This window comes from Onychomys torridus, chromosome 11 (genome assembly GCF_903995425.1).
Source record: "Onychomys torridus chromosome 11, mOncTor1.1, whole genome shotgun sequence".
Taxonomy (NCBI): Eukaryota; Metazoa; Chordata; class Mammalia; order Rodentia; family Cricetidae; genus Onychomys; species Onychomys torridus.
The window spans coordinates 19,427,107-19,441,510 of record NC_050453.1 but is presented as its reverse complement, the minus strand read 5'-3'; the positions used below and the strand labels follow the sequence as shown (position 1 = coordinate 19,441,510).

The window sequence follows — 14,404 nt, the reverse complement described above, 5'->3', positions numbered from 1 at the left end:
AAATTACTATCACCAAAACCAGAGGAGACACACCAAAAGGGGGACAGACAGGACAGTTAATAAAACACAAGGAACCTGAGGAAGTGGCTTTACAAATGCGCCATCCTAACCCCACCACTGTCAAGAGCTCTTAATTCTCCACACTGCCATTTATAAAATGACATTCTGAAAACCCGTGCTTGTAATTCCAAAACTCAGCCCTCAGCAGGCAGAAGCAGGTGAATCTCTCTGAGTTTAGGAACAACCTGTTCTCCAAAGCAGCACACAGACTAGAACTGGAACATACAGAGGAGATTAGCATGGCCCCTGCGCAAAGATGGCACCCAAATCAGTGAAGTGTTCCAGATTTTTAAAACAAAACAAAACAAACAAAAAAGAACAACCTGGTCTACAAAGAGAGTTCCAGGACAGCTAGGAATACACAGAGGGAAAAAAAAGCCTGTCTTGGAAAACAAACAAACAAACAAACAAACAAATGGAACTAATTAGAAAATCTTATCTTTTAAATGAGGTGGGTATTTCGTCTATCTAAAAGAAGGTAATTATAGCTCAATTTGATTTTGATCCACCATTGCACTGTTGCTTTCTATAGATATGACTGTTTGTCATTCTATCTCCCCCTAATCTTAGCTGCTAAAGAATTACTTTTTTTTTTCTTTTTTTTTTTTTTTGGTTTTTCGAGACAGGGTTTCCCTGTGTAGTTTTGTACCTTTCCTGAAACTCACTTGGTAGTGCAGGCTGGCCTCGAACTCACAGAGATCCGCCTGCCTCTGCCTCCCGAGTGCTGGGATTACAGGCGTGCGCCATCACTGCCTGGCATGAGTTGTTTTTAAACCTTCCACCTTCTCATAATCTTATTAGCTATTTAACCTTTTACTATTTATTGAATGTTTACATGCATTATTATATGCATCATTGATACTTTCACATTTAGTGTGTGTGTGTGTGTGTGTGTGTGTGTGTGTGTGTGTGTGTGTGCATGTGTCAGGGTATACATGTGGAGGCCAGAGGACACTTATGGGAGTCAGTTCTCCCCTCTCACTGCACGCGCGTATTCAGGGGATGGATTCAGGTTGTCAAACCTGGGATTCTTTACTTACTGAGCCACCTTCCCAACCCAAGGGAAGAGATTTATTAAAATCTAATAAATCCTGCACTAGTGCCCTTAATGGTATGAGTTTAAAGTTTATCTTTTTACATCTCTTTCTCTATATAGCATGTAATAAATCATAATTTATATTGTATGGTTTTATTTGGATGGACCCATATGTCAAGTCTTTCTGTTAAATTCACTGTATTTTGAATTTCTGAACTTCCATTTGGGTCCATTTACTTTTGTATATGCTGAGACAGGGTCTCTCTATGTTGCCCAGATTGACATCAGCCTCTCGAGTAGGTACTGTGTGTGGAGAAGGAGCTACATTTTGATTTCACAGGCAACAGGAAGTGGTCTGTGGCACTGGGTGTGGCTTGAGCATATATGAGACCTCAAAACACACCACCACGGTGACACACTTCCTCCAACAAGGCCACACCTACTCCAACAAAGCCACACTTCCTAATAGTGCCTCTCTCTATAAGCTTATAGGGGCCAAATATAAACCACCACAAGGGGCCTGGAGAGATAGCTTAGCCCTGTAGAGCACTGGCTGCTCTTCCAGAGAAGCAGGGTTCAATTCCCAGCACCCACAACTGTCTGTAACACTAGTTCCAGAGGATTTGACACCAATGCACATAAAAATAAAAATTAATTATTAAAAAAGTTTAAAATATTTAAAAAAAAAAAAACACCACAACGTGTGTGCCCAGCTTCATTTAGCTTCCACATGAAAACCATTGAGATAGGGTCTCTCTGTCTCTCTCTCTCTCTTATATACATATATAGTCTTGGCTGTCCTAGAACTCTGTGTGGATGGATCAGCACAACCTCAGACTCAGAGATCTATTTGCCTCATGACTGCTGGGATTAAAGGCATGTGCCATTATATGCCCCCCCAACGTGTGCGTGTGTGCATGTGTGTGTGTGTGTGTGTGTGTGTGTGTGTGTGTGAGAGTGCGTGTGCGTGTGTGCGCGTGTGTATGTGTGTGCATGTGTGTGAGTGTGTGCATGTGTGTGTGTGTGCGTATGTGTCTCTGTGTGTGTGTAACTAAAATAATTTGATTGAATTATTTGGATCTATTCTTTCTTTCCCTCACTTGTCTACTGGATTTGTTTTACTGAAAACTTTTCTTTTCCCTCCCTCTCTTCCTTCCTTTGTTTTTTTAAGGCAAGAGTCTAACTACGTAGTCCAGGCTAGTCTCAAACTCAGAACTCATGATCCATCTGTCTCAGTCTCCCATCAGCCATTGCTGATTCTTTGAAGCTAGTTGGCATTTTCTGTTTATTGTTGTTGGGATTTTTACTTTCAGTTTCTTCATTTTAAGTCCTGAACTTAATTTTTACCAGAGTGTGTTACTTATTTTTGTGTTGCTGTGACAAAATACACAACAGAAGCTGCTTACAGGAAGGACGGTTGCCCTTAGCTCTCGCTTGCAGTCCAGCACAGCAGGGAAGGCAGACCTCTCCTCTGCTCCCCCCTGTGGTGGCAGGAGCATGGAGCAGTGGCTGACTAATCTCTGATTAGGAAGCAGGGAGCTTGACAGAAATGATGGTGTATTATAAATTTCCAGAGCCCACCCCTGTGACTTATTTCATTCAGACTGACCCCACATCCAGTCTTTCAAAATAGCACCAGTCAGGAGACAAATGCCTGAGATGTGAGCCAGTGGGGGACATTCAAGATTCAAACCACAGCGTTAAGTTCGTCTTCTTTTCTTCCTTCTTTCCTTCCTTCCTTCCTTCCTTCCTTCCTTCCTTCCTTCCTTCCGCCCATCCTTCCTTCCTTCCTTCCTTCCTTCCTTCCTTCCTTCCTTCCTTCCTTCCTTCCCTCCCTCCCTCCCTTCCTCCATTGTTCTCTCTCTCTGTCTTTCTGTCTCTCTGTCTCCCTCTGTCTCTGTCTCTGTCTCTCTCTTATTCTACTAAAATTCTGTTGTCCTTTAGTGTCTCCAACATATCACACAGAATCATTCTGAAGTTGCTGTGTAAACTCTCATTGTCTAGAATACTGATGATTTCTTTCTATTCACAATTTCTCTTTTTTGGCACTTGGTTTTACGTCTTTGAATGCTTATGAACTTTTCATTGAGTATAAAACATTGTATACTAAAAACAAACAAAAACCAAAAAATAAAAATAGAAAGAAAAAAAAGTAGTTCTGAAGGTTAACTTTCCTCAGAGAGAGTATTTGTTTGTTGCCAACTCATGACTGAGCAGCAGCAACAAGGACTCAAATAGTCATCTTAACGCAACCAGAGCAGAACACGGGAAACTCTCTGGGCTTGTCTGTTTTCTGTTCTTCCTGCTCTTCCTATGTTGCTCTTAGCAGCATCCTGCCCAAAGCCTAGGGCCTTAACGGGACCCATTTGGGCAGTGATTTCTAAAATCACATTCCCACTCCATGAGTGTGTGTGAAGCTCTGTTCAGCATCTGAAAAAGTGGCCCAGGTTCTTGATTTTCCTAAGTTCTTCCTTCTCAACCTCTGCACACAAAAGCTTCCTGTCTCAGGATAAACTGACATGTTCAAACATCTGTGATACTTAATTTTATTTTCTCCTGTTTCTCAGTTGTGTGTTTTGCAAAAGAGTTGATAAGCATACTGTAGGAAGGAGAGGCACTGCAATTTTTTTCCTTTCTCTTTCTCCTTTCTTTCTTCTTCTTCTTCTTCTTCTTCTTCTTCTTCTTCTTCTTCTTCTTCTTCTTCTTCTTCTTCTCCTCCTCCTCCTCCTCCTCCTCCTCCTCCTCCTCCTCTTCCTCCTCTTCCTCCTCCTCCTCCTCTTCCTCCTCCTCCTCTTCCTCCTTCCTCTTCTCCTCCTCCTCCTTCCTCTCCTCCTCCTCTTCCTCCTCCTCCTCCTCCTCCTCTTCCTCCTCTTCCTCCTCCTCCTTCTTCTTTTTCAAGACAGAGTTTCTCTTTCTAACAGTCCTGGCAGTCCTGGAACTCGATCTGTAGACCAGGCTGGCCTTGAACTCACTGTGATCCACCTGCTTCTGCCTCCCAAGTGCTGAGATTAAAGGTGTGCACCACCAACATCTATCTCCTATTTACATTCTTATTTGCCTGTTATGTTAGACATCAGTGGACTCCAAGGTCTACTTAAATGAATACCTGAAACTCAGGACCACAATGAAGAAAGTTTTTTTAAACTACTTACTTTTTTGATTATTTTTGCTCTTCCTTAATTATTGAGTGGGCTGAGCCATGGGGAGATGGTTTAGTGGTTATAAGTGCCATTCCTAATGGCCTGAGTTCAATCCCTTGGATCATATTGTGGAAAGAGAGAACAGACTTCAAGAAATTATCCTCTGATCTCTTGATGTATGTATGCCTCCATGCCGCCAAACCAATAAGTACAATAATAATAATGATAATAATAAATTATTAAGTAATCTGGATGGCATCTCTTAGAAAATTTTAGGAAGTGTGACATTTCTTTTTAAAAATATTTTATTATTTCTTATTATTTTGAAATTATTAGTATAGTGTGTTTCTAAATATAAGTACGGTGCCCATAGAGGCTAGAGGAGGGTGCTGTAACCCCAAGATCTGAAGTTACAGGCACTTATAAGAAGGCAGATGTTGGTGCTGAGAATTGACCTTGAATCCTCTGGAAGAGTCACACTTGCTTGTAACTGCTAAGCCATCTCTCCAGGCCAGACATCTCTTTTCTTCTTGTACTGACATTGAAGTTTACAGTGACCTAGCCTCTTTACTGCATTCCATAATTAAATTCTTTTTTGTTGTTGTTGTTGTTTTTTTTTTTTTTTTTTTTTTAAGACAGGGTTTCTCTGTGTAGTTTTGAAGCCTGTCCTGGAACTTGCTCAGACTGGCCTCGAACTCACAGAGATCCTCCTGCCTCTGCCTCCCAAGTGCTAGGATTAAAGGAGTGTGTCACCACCGCCTGGCTCATAATTATATTCTTAATCATTCTTAGGAAGACATATATCCACGATTGCTGTCTCTACCAGGTGACACCTGTGCTGTCTTGGGACTCTGCCAGCAAGAAGGTCATCACCTGCTGCAGACCCTCAGTCTTGGACCCCTGGACTCATAAGACCAAATAAACCTATTTTTCTTACAGAAACTGCAAACAGTTGTTCCTGTATTTCCCTTGGCTCTGCCCTGAAGGATTGAAGTCTGTGTTTGGTAACTAAAAGTGTGAGTCAGTCAGAATATTCACTGAATGCCACGGATTCTCCACCATTTTAGAAATGTTAGGAGGATGATATTTCTTGGTACCAGCCTGGGTGAGATCCTTGTCTTTTCAGTAGAGGTGACTCATGTTACTTCCTGGTTAGAGAATTTGTTTGCATATATATTCCCCTCCAGCCAACTTTCTTCCTGTTGAACTGGGTCTCTTTTGACCCTGATGAACAGAGAACTCTTACCAACTCACAGTGAATATTCACTATGAGAAAAAATATCTTCTATGGTTTCGAGTGATTAAGATTTTGAGATTGCTTACAGCCATCTGTATCAGTGTTCTACTATAGGAATAGAACATACACACTAAACACACACAAATACACATACTACACACACACATACACACACACACTGCACATACATACACACACACACATACCACACACACATAAACTACACATACACATACTACACACATATAATACACACACTACACAAACATACACTACATACACACCACACACATATCAACCACACACATACACTACATGCACAGACACACACACACACACACACACACACACACACACACACTACATGCCACTCACACACTACATACACACTTATACGGGCTAATTTTGAGTGTAACTTGATGTAAGCTAGAGTCATCAGAGAGGAAGGAGTCTCATTTGAGGAAATGCCTCCATGAGATCCAGCTGTAAGGCATGTTTTCAATTAGTGAACAATTGGGGAGGACCCAGAGCATGGTGGGTGGGGCCATCCCTGGGCTGCTGATCCTGGGTTCTATAAGAAAGCAGGCAGGGCGTTGTGGCACACGCCTTTAATCCCAGCACTTGGGAGGCAGAGGCAGGTGGATCTCTGTGAGTTGTTTTCTTTCAGAGCTGAGGACAGAACCCAAGGCCTTGTGCTTGCTAGGCAAGTACTCTACCACTGGTGAGTTCTAGGCCTGACTGGGCTACAGCATGAGTTCCAGGAAAGGCACAAAGCTACACAGAGAAACCCTGTCTCCAGAAACCAGAAAAAAAAAAAAAAAAAAAAGAAAGAAAGAAAGAAAGAGAGCAGGCTGAGCAAGCCAGGAGAAAGCAAGTCAGTAAACGGCACTCTTCCATGGCCTCTGCATCAGCTCCTACCTCCAGGATCCTGCTCTGCTTGAATTCCTGTTCTAACTTTCTTCAATGGGGAACAACAACGTGGAAGTGTAAGACAAATAAACCCTTTCCTCCCCTACTTGCTTTTTGGTTACAGTGTTTTGTTGCAGCATTAGCAATCCTAAGGAAGACAACATCATATATACCACACACACACAACACACATATATATACACCATGTGCACACACATACACACCACACACACACATACAAAGATTGATCTGTAGACATGTACTGACTTATGAGATTGTATGGGATGCTAGTTAAGAGCAAAAACCAGAGAGCAGCCTATCTTAGAGGTGGGCTGAATCTCAGGTGGGGATGAATGCTGATCAATAGTGGGATTTCTTCTTGAGGAAGCTTTAAGCCTTCCCATTGCTTGGTCCAGTCTTACGCTGTCACTGTAATGGTCTGAACGAGAATGGTTCCCGCAGGCTCATATGTTTTCGTACTTAGTCCCCAGTTGGTAGAGGTGGTTGGGAAGGATTAGGAGAGGTGCTCTTGTTGGATGAGGTGTTTGCTAATCCTGAGATTCAAGAGAAAGACCAGTTCCCCAGTTTTGAGCCAAATTTGAAGTGGGCTTTAGGTAAATACTGTCCAGGAAGAAGGACTCCGGCCAGATCCACCCCTGGATTCCCAAGGAATGGCCACATTTTTACAGGGGCTTAAAAAAGGCAAAACTCATAATTTACTACATTTCCCTTCAGGTCTAATCAGGGGCAAGCGCACATCCTGACGTATTTCCTGTCTGTGAGCCTCCTGCCCACACATGATCAAGCAGGTCTGGTACAGATGGGCCAAAGAAACTTATTTAGGGGAGTGAAAACATGTGGCTTATTTCCCAAGAACTACAGCTCCCTCCCAGCGTTCCCGGAAGTTATCTTGTCCTTGTGCAAGAGGGGCTTACAGGTGCACTTTGCCTCTTGCGTCTGTCAATGGGGGCAGGCTTTGAGGTTTCCAAAGCCTGTGCCATTCCCAGTTAGCTCTCTCTCTCTTTCTACATGGTGCTTATGGATCAGAGGTCAGCTCTCAGCTACCGCCCAGCACTGTGGCTGCCTGCCATGGTTACTGCCAAGATGGTCATGGACTCTAACCCTTTGGAACCATGTCCCCAAATTAAATACTCTCTTTTCTAAGTTGTCTTGACCATTGTATCCTAGCAGAGAAATAGTAGCTTATGGCCTTCTTTCACTTTATTTAAGTGTGTGCTCACACATGAGAGAGACAAAGTCTGACTCTAGGACTTCTGACCTTCCCAACCTCCAGCCACACTGAGCTGGAACAAAGCCAGGCTCTGAGTGTCATGATCTCACCAAGACTTCCTCCAGCCCTTCCAAATCACCTCCACACTCACCTTCCTTTGTCAGGCTCCTTTGTCTCCTACAAAGTCCTGTAAACTACTTACTTATATCAAATAATTAGCATACTGTTAACATCTTCTGTATTTATTAAGTCATTAGAATTTATACTTTAAAAGCATCATCTAAATTTGCCACACATCTGCCTCTACTTAACCCCTGAACTCAGTGTGTGTTTTGTGCTTCATTTACCTAAGAATTCTTTATATAAGTATTACCTGACAGCTTCAAGATGTCTAATTTCTCTTCCATCTCAACAATTTCTTTCTTTCTTTTTTTTTTTGTTTTGTTTTGTGACAGGGTCTCACATTATCACTCTGGTTAGCCTAGAACTCACTATGTAGACCAGGTTGGCCTTGAACTCACACATAGCCGCCCGTTTCTGCATCCCGAGTGCCATCCCAGCAATTTCTGTCATGTAGTTATTGCCTGTGTGCATAATTTCTGTGCTCTGTGCTTCTAATTCTTCTTTAGGAGTCCAAGATCCTTTGTTATTATTGATTTAATACTATTTAATACTTAGGGATTAGATCAGGGTGGTTCACCATGAAGACAATTAGACATGACCAACAGGTCACACTTCAATGTTAATTAAAAAAAAAAACCAAAACAAATTTAATGTGCATTGGTGTGAGGGTGTCAGATATCCTGGAACTGGTGTTAGAGGCAGCTGTGAGCGGCTATGTGGGTGCTGGGAATTGAACCCAGGTCCTCTGGAAGAGCAGCCAGTGCTCTTAACCTCTGAGCCATCTCTCCAGCCCCAGTGTCAATTCCTTTTCCTCCTCTACTTTCAGACCGTTTAGGAGGACAGTCCTGGTGAGGTGGTACACAACTGTAATTCCCACACATGGGAGGCTGAGGCAGGACGGGGCGCCCTGTGTTTAAGATCAGCCTATGCTTCACAGTAAACACCAGGCTAGCCCCTCCCATCCCAACAGGTACCCCCCCCAAAAAAAAAAAAAAAAAAAACAAAACAACAAAGGGAAAAACAGAAATCAAGAAAGGACAGCTTAGCTGGGCGGTGGTGGTGCACGCCTGTAATCCCAGCACTCAGGAGGCAGAGGCAGGTGGGATCTCTGTGAGTTCGAGGCCAGCCTGGGCTACAGAGCTAGTCCAGGACAGGTTCCAAAAGCTACAGAGAAACCGTGTCTTGAAAAACCAAAAAAAAAAAAGGACAGCAGCTTTCACTTCATTCCACTGTTAGTTGGGAGCCTCTGGACCCTGAAGAATAAACACGTAGCCAGGTTACACTGCTTAATATGAGTTTATTTATGCCAATACATAGAAAGTAAGGAAGATAAGAAAACAACCCAGTGCCTGCAAAGTTCAGAGTCATCGTTGAGACTCAGTCATTTTCTCAGTAACAAAGAGCAGAGACGGTGGCCCAGCAAGGTCTCTGGCTGTCTCTGTGGCTGCTGTTGTCCTTCCTGCTTGAAGGTGGTACCACAGGGAGGCGAAGCCTGACACACACACACACACACACCCACCCCACCCCCCGCGCGCGCACGTGTGCGCGCGCTCCTTGCTTAATTTCTACCTCATACTGCTTCTCTGATGGTCAGACCAGGCATGCCTGGATGTGTCATGTGTTCTCCAGCTTCCCCATGGCCTATCTGTGAACCAGTCATTGGAAGGGAGGTGATCCACTGTGGCCTGCGTGAGTGAGGAGCTCACAGGGCAGGTGATGTGCTGTGTGGAGGCCTGCCTGATCTCTCGAGAAAACTTAGAGCCTGTCTTGGAGTGGAGGGAATAACAGAAAGCTTCACTGCTGGGAGCAAAGTGACTTTGTCTCCCAGTGACACAAAGTTCCTTTTGCTGCTACAACTTTTCGGAATATTTGGTGTCACCATTCTGGTGTTCTGTGTCTTGGGTGCTGCCTGACATACACGCACTTGAGGAAGAAATAATCTCCGCTTTTAGTAAAAGAAGGTAGAACTGTAGATGAAGCCATTATTAACACGGACGTCGTTGAATTGGGCATTCTGAGTCATCCTTTAAAATGTCCATCTTTATTTAAGTTGGAAAGTCAGATGCAGTTTCAGTATTTTTAATCCTGGAAATTGAGGTCATTGCTCCCAAGATGGGCTGTGAACCCACACAAGAACATTCTAAATGAGACACCAGGTCTGTCTGCTCAGAGTTTCCGCTGTTCCTAAGGCTTTTCTACCCATGGGAAGGGGTAGAGTTGATAGTTGAATTAAGTTTTCAGTAGGTCCGAGCGAGGCCCAGTGGACTAGCCGTGAGGCCAGTCATTCATTTTACAAAACAAGAACATTGCCTTTACTAATGTTCCTATCAAAGGAAATAAAACAAAATTATAGGTAATCTTTATCTTGCTATGATTCAATTGGGACCCCTGCATATGATTCCTATAAAACTATATCATCTCAATTTAAAAAAAAAACATGAAGCTATGGATCTAGACAGTGATCAAAGAAAATTATGACTTGAAGATTCAGAAATCCACTTTATTAAGTCTCTGTTGAAAACTCAAGCGACTTGCTTTGAAGAAAGTATGCCTATAGAGGGCACACACTTCAGGGGAAGTCCTGCCACAAGTCCAAATCACTATAGTAAATCAACCATTCATCCCACATGGGCCCCACACAAGGCTCTGTTCTAAGTGCTTCAGGTCTGGATGGAATAGTTTCCTCAGCCTCTGAGCAGCAAACTGGGAAGGGAGTTTATGCATCGGTAGGCACTGGTTGAGACATCTTTCAAAGTAAGTGGGGCTGGGGTGTAGTTCAGTGGCAGAGTACTACTTGCTCGCCATCTTCAAGGCCCTGGATTTGATCCTCAGCATTGTAAACAAAACCCCAAACCAAAGAGAAGACACAGGTGTTAGGCGTAGATCTGAGAGAGGGTGATGGATGAGTACTATAGGCAGCTGGATCAGATGTCATCCAGCACATGGCCTATATAGATATTTCTTCACTAGGGGTTATGCGCTGCTTTGATAAAACTGCTTCTGATAGTTGATGGTACACATGGCTCCAGACCCAGAGCTGGCGGTAAACTGTACCACTGCCATGTTGGGAAGCTGAGGTGGGCGGAGCCTGCAGCCACAGCAATGTTTCAGTCTTATAAAGATGGATATTACACAGAGAATCTGGTTTGTCTTGTCTTTGGAATTTTTAACTACAGAAAAAGATTTGATCGTAAAAGTTGTTGAGTTAAACAAATATGTAAATTTTAAAGATAACTTGACTTCAAAATTTGGATATAAGGATATGTTGCTTTGAAAAAGAGTCTCTGCTTTTGTTTCCATAGAAAGCCAGAGGCTATGGATTTGTTCCAGATTAAGATACATCAGGTTTGATCAGCCAAGACCACCTGAAAGGTCTCCGATGACACCATGGCTCAGATGATCCAACATCCAAAATGGTTTCAAGGCAACTGGCTCAGAGGTTCACCCTGATGGACTACTCCATAATCCTAAAATTTTCTTTGTGTCCCCATAAGATGCAGAGCCCCCTTCCAGCAGGAAGTAGTAAAAAAAACTACGTCCACATTCCCAAAATTATCAAGCTGGCTTTAGAGATGGAATTGGCTCACTCCTTCTCTAAACCCAGATATTGCTAAAAGAAAAGGTTAAGAGATTCTTGTGTCCCAAATCAGAAGAGCCCTCTGGTATGGGACAGAGAAAAAACCAATATTTTTCTTTAAAGCAGGTTGATTATAAATGCTATCTCTTTCTAAAGAAGAAAGGGGGATATGATATAGATATAATAGGATGAAAGGGTAGATTAGGGAACTTACTTCTAAAGAGCAACAACTTGTTTAAAATGTTTTACATTGGTTTAGATTTTAGTCTATTGATACAAACTTAAAGTTAATTTTGTTATACTGTGTGTATATTTCTAATCATGTTTAAGGTATTATGTTTGTATAGCTCATTTTAAATTGAAATGGATAATTATAAATAGATTAATGATTAGTCATCTATGATAATCATACTCGTAGCCATGTTAGTTAGTCTTCTAGATATACATAGAGATATTTCAGATAGATAGGTAATCTTCAAATACTTCAAAGACCTACAGAATATGGCATTTAAAATACTTTTAAAATTTAGACTTTCTGGACAGTGAGACATGTCTGCTCCTGGCAGCACCGATTTACTTCAGAGAGGAGGATGGGCATTGAAGACACTTCATATCTTATCTTCACCTTGGCAAAAATAGCCATTTTGGCAAGAAACTGTTCTTGCCTGGACTGCTTGATCTACTGGACATGCAGGACCCATAGAAAGGTGACCACTAAACTTTGCTTGACAAAATGGACCTTCAGGTTCTTGCTTCACAGAGGAAACTGCCAGACATTCTACAGGACATTGAGAAAAGTGACCGAGAGACTCTAGCCCTGTGGGCTAAAGACAAATGCCCCAACTTCACAAAGGAACATTAGGTGACTGTCCAGGCTGCCAGCTGTCTCTGTCTACTCTTGCAAGACTCCCGAAAAATGCATCCTTCTCCCAGTTCTCAGGTAATATTATATCCTTCTGAGATCTTTGATGTGGTTGAAGACTAGATAGTTATAATTTCCTCAATTATGATAAAAGATAAGTTAGATATAAAACCTTGGACTCACGAATGTAAGATAGATAGGATATCTTCTTTAATATTGTAACTGTAATTCTTGCTTGATAATTGTTTTGTTATATGTAATTGTACTATGTAAAAGTTAAAACCTTCCTTAAAAAAAAAAAGAAAAGGGGAATTGCTGTGGATATCGCTCTGTGTAAATAAAGTTCTGATTGGCCAGTGGCCAGGCAGGAAGTATAGGCGGGACAAGAGAGAAGAGAATTCTGGGAAGTAGAAGGTTGGGAGAGACACCGCCAGCCGCCGCCATGAAAAGCAACATGTAAAGACACTGGTAAGCCACAAGCCATGTGGCAAAGTATAGACTAACAGAAATGGGTTAATTTAAGAGAGAAGAAGTAGATAACAAGCAGCCTGCCACGGCCATACAGTTTGTAAGCAATGTAAGTTTCTGTGTGCTTTCTTGGTTGGGTCTGAGCAACTGTGGGACTGGCGGGTAAGAGAGATTTGTCCTGAGTGGGCCAGGCAGGAAAACTCTAACTACAAATAGTGTTTTCTTATTTTCTCAAAGTCTATCCATATGGGGACAAACTTTTTTTTTTTTTTTTGTCGGAGCTCGGAGATGAGGACCGAACCCAGGGCCTTGCGCTTTCTACCACTGAGCTAAATCCCCAGTCCCCAAACTTTTTTTCTTTAATTGTCAGTTAAGAATAGTATTTCAAAGATGCCTGTTGGGTGCAAAACTCCACAGTGATCCAAGCTCTGCGAGGCCAATGTGGCTCCCTTGTGCACTGCTTACAGCAGTACCTGGCTTCTGAGATCAAGCTGAAGAGAGAAGAAATGGCTAGTTTCACAGTATGACCAAGTTTTATGCTACTTACACTTGAAAAAGAAAACCTTAGCATTTGGTTACATGAAAGAATGGATCACTATAAAGCACCGCCCCCCATTCAAACTTTTATTAACCAATTTACTTAGTTATCTGAAGATTGATATACCCAGATATGTTTATCCTGTTTACATAAGGGTATCTTAAAAATGGAAATACTATTTGTACCAGAATTAAGTCAGCGGTTGCACATAACAAAAGAAAATGCACGATAACTTATTAAATCTTACATTTCTCACCTTTTCTGTATTTATTTATTTATTGTTTGTTTGTTTTTTCAAAACAGGGTTTCTCTGTGTTACAGCTCTGGCTGTCCTGGAACTGACTTTGTAGACCAGGCTGGCCTTGAACTCAAAGATATCTGCCTGCTTCTGCCTCCCGAGCACTGGGATTAAAGGCATGAGCCACCAACACCTAGTTCTGTGTTTGTTTATTTTAAATGTTTATTATTTATTCATTTAGTGCACACGTGTGTGTGTGTGTGTGTGTGTGTGTGTGTGTGTGTGTGTGTATGTATGTATACCCACACACAAGCATGTGTGTGTGCCAAGGGGTCAGAGTACTGCTTACTGAATCAGTTTTTCTCTTTACACCCCTCAGGTCCTGGGGATTGACTCAGGCTGTCAGGTTTGGTGGGCATGTGCCTTTGCCCACAGCCATTTTGCTGGACAGGGTCTCGCGTAGTCCAGGCTGGTCTTGAAGTTGCTATGTGGATAAAGATGACATAGAATTCCTGACCCCCTGCTTCTACCCTCTAAATGATGGGATCGCAGGCATGTACCCACAGACACAGCTTAACATCACATTTCCCTTCATCAGGTTTCCAACAGAAGCCCGAGGGTACAACTTGGTGAGTACAAGATGACTGGGAGGTCACAAATAAGAAGATGTATTCTTCACAGTTTCAAGAACCTTCTTTAGAATACCCATGTAGTTATGATAAAAAGCAATGTATTCTAGTTCATCCAAAGATGGGAACTCTCTCAAATGGAAAATGTAGGCTAAGAGTTGAGGGTGGCCTTACTTATGTCATCGAAGTAAAAGATGATGGGCAGCTTTTGATGAACAAGATATAAGGGGACAAAGAAGGATGTGAATCCATAGCAAACTGGAAAGCATGGGATATGGAGTAATTTATCCAATCTATATTCTCAGTCAAAATGCTTATAATAGTGCACCATTTCATTGGGAGTAAGCAAAGGCAAG

The 14,404-nt window shown here is 42.3% G+C and overlaps 1 non-coding gene across 1 annotated transcript; it reads left to right on the top strand.

Annotated features, from left to right (window-relative positions):
• The first annotated feature begins 247 nt into the window (after positions 1-247).
• On the top strand, positions 248-351 carry LOC118593614. The gene has a single exon (XR_004946279.1). It is a non-coding gene; the product is annotated as a U6 spliceosomal RNA (small nuclear RNA).
• Positions 352-14,404: the final 14,053 nt, after the last annotated feature.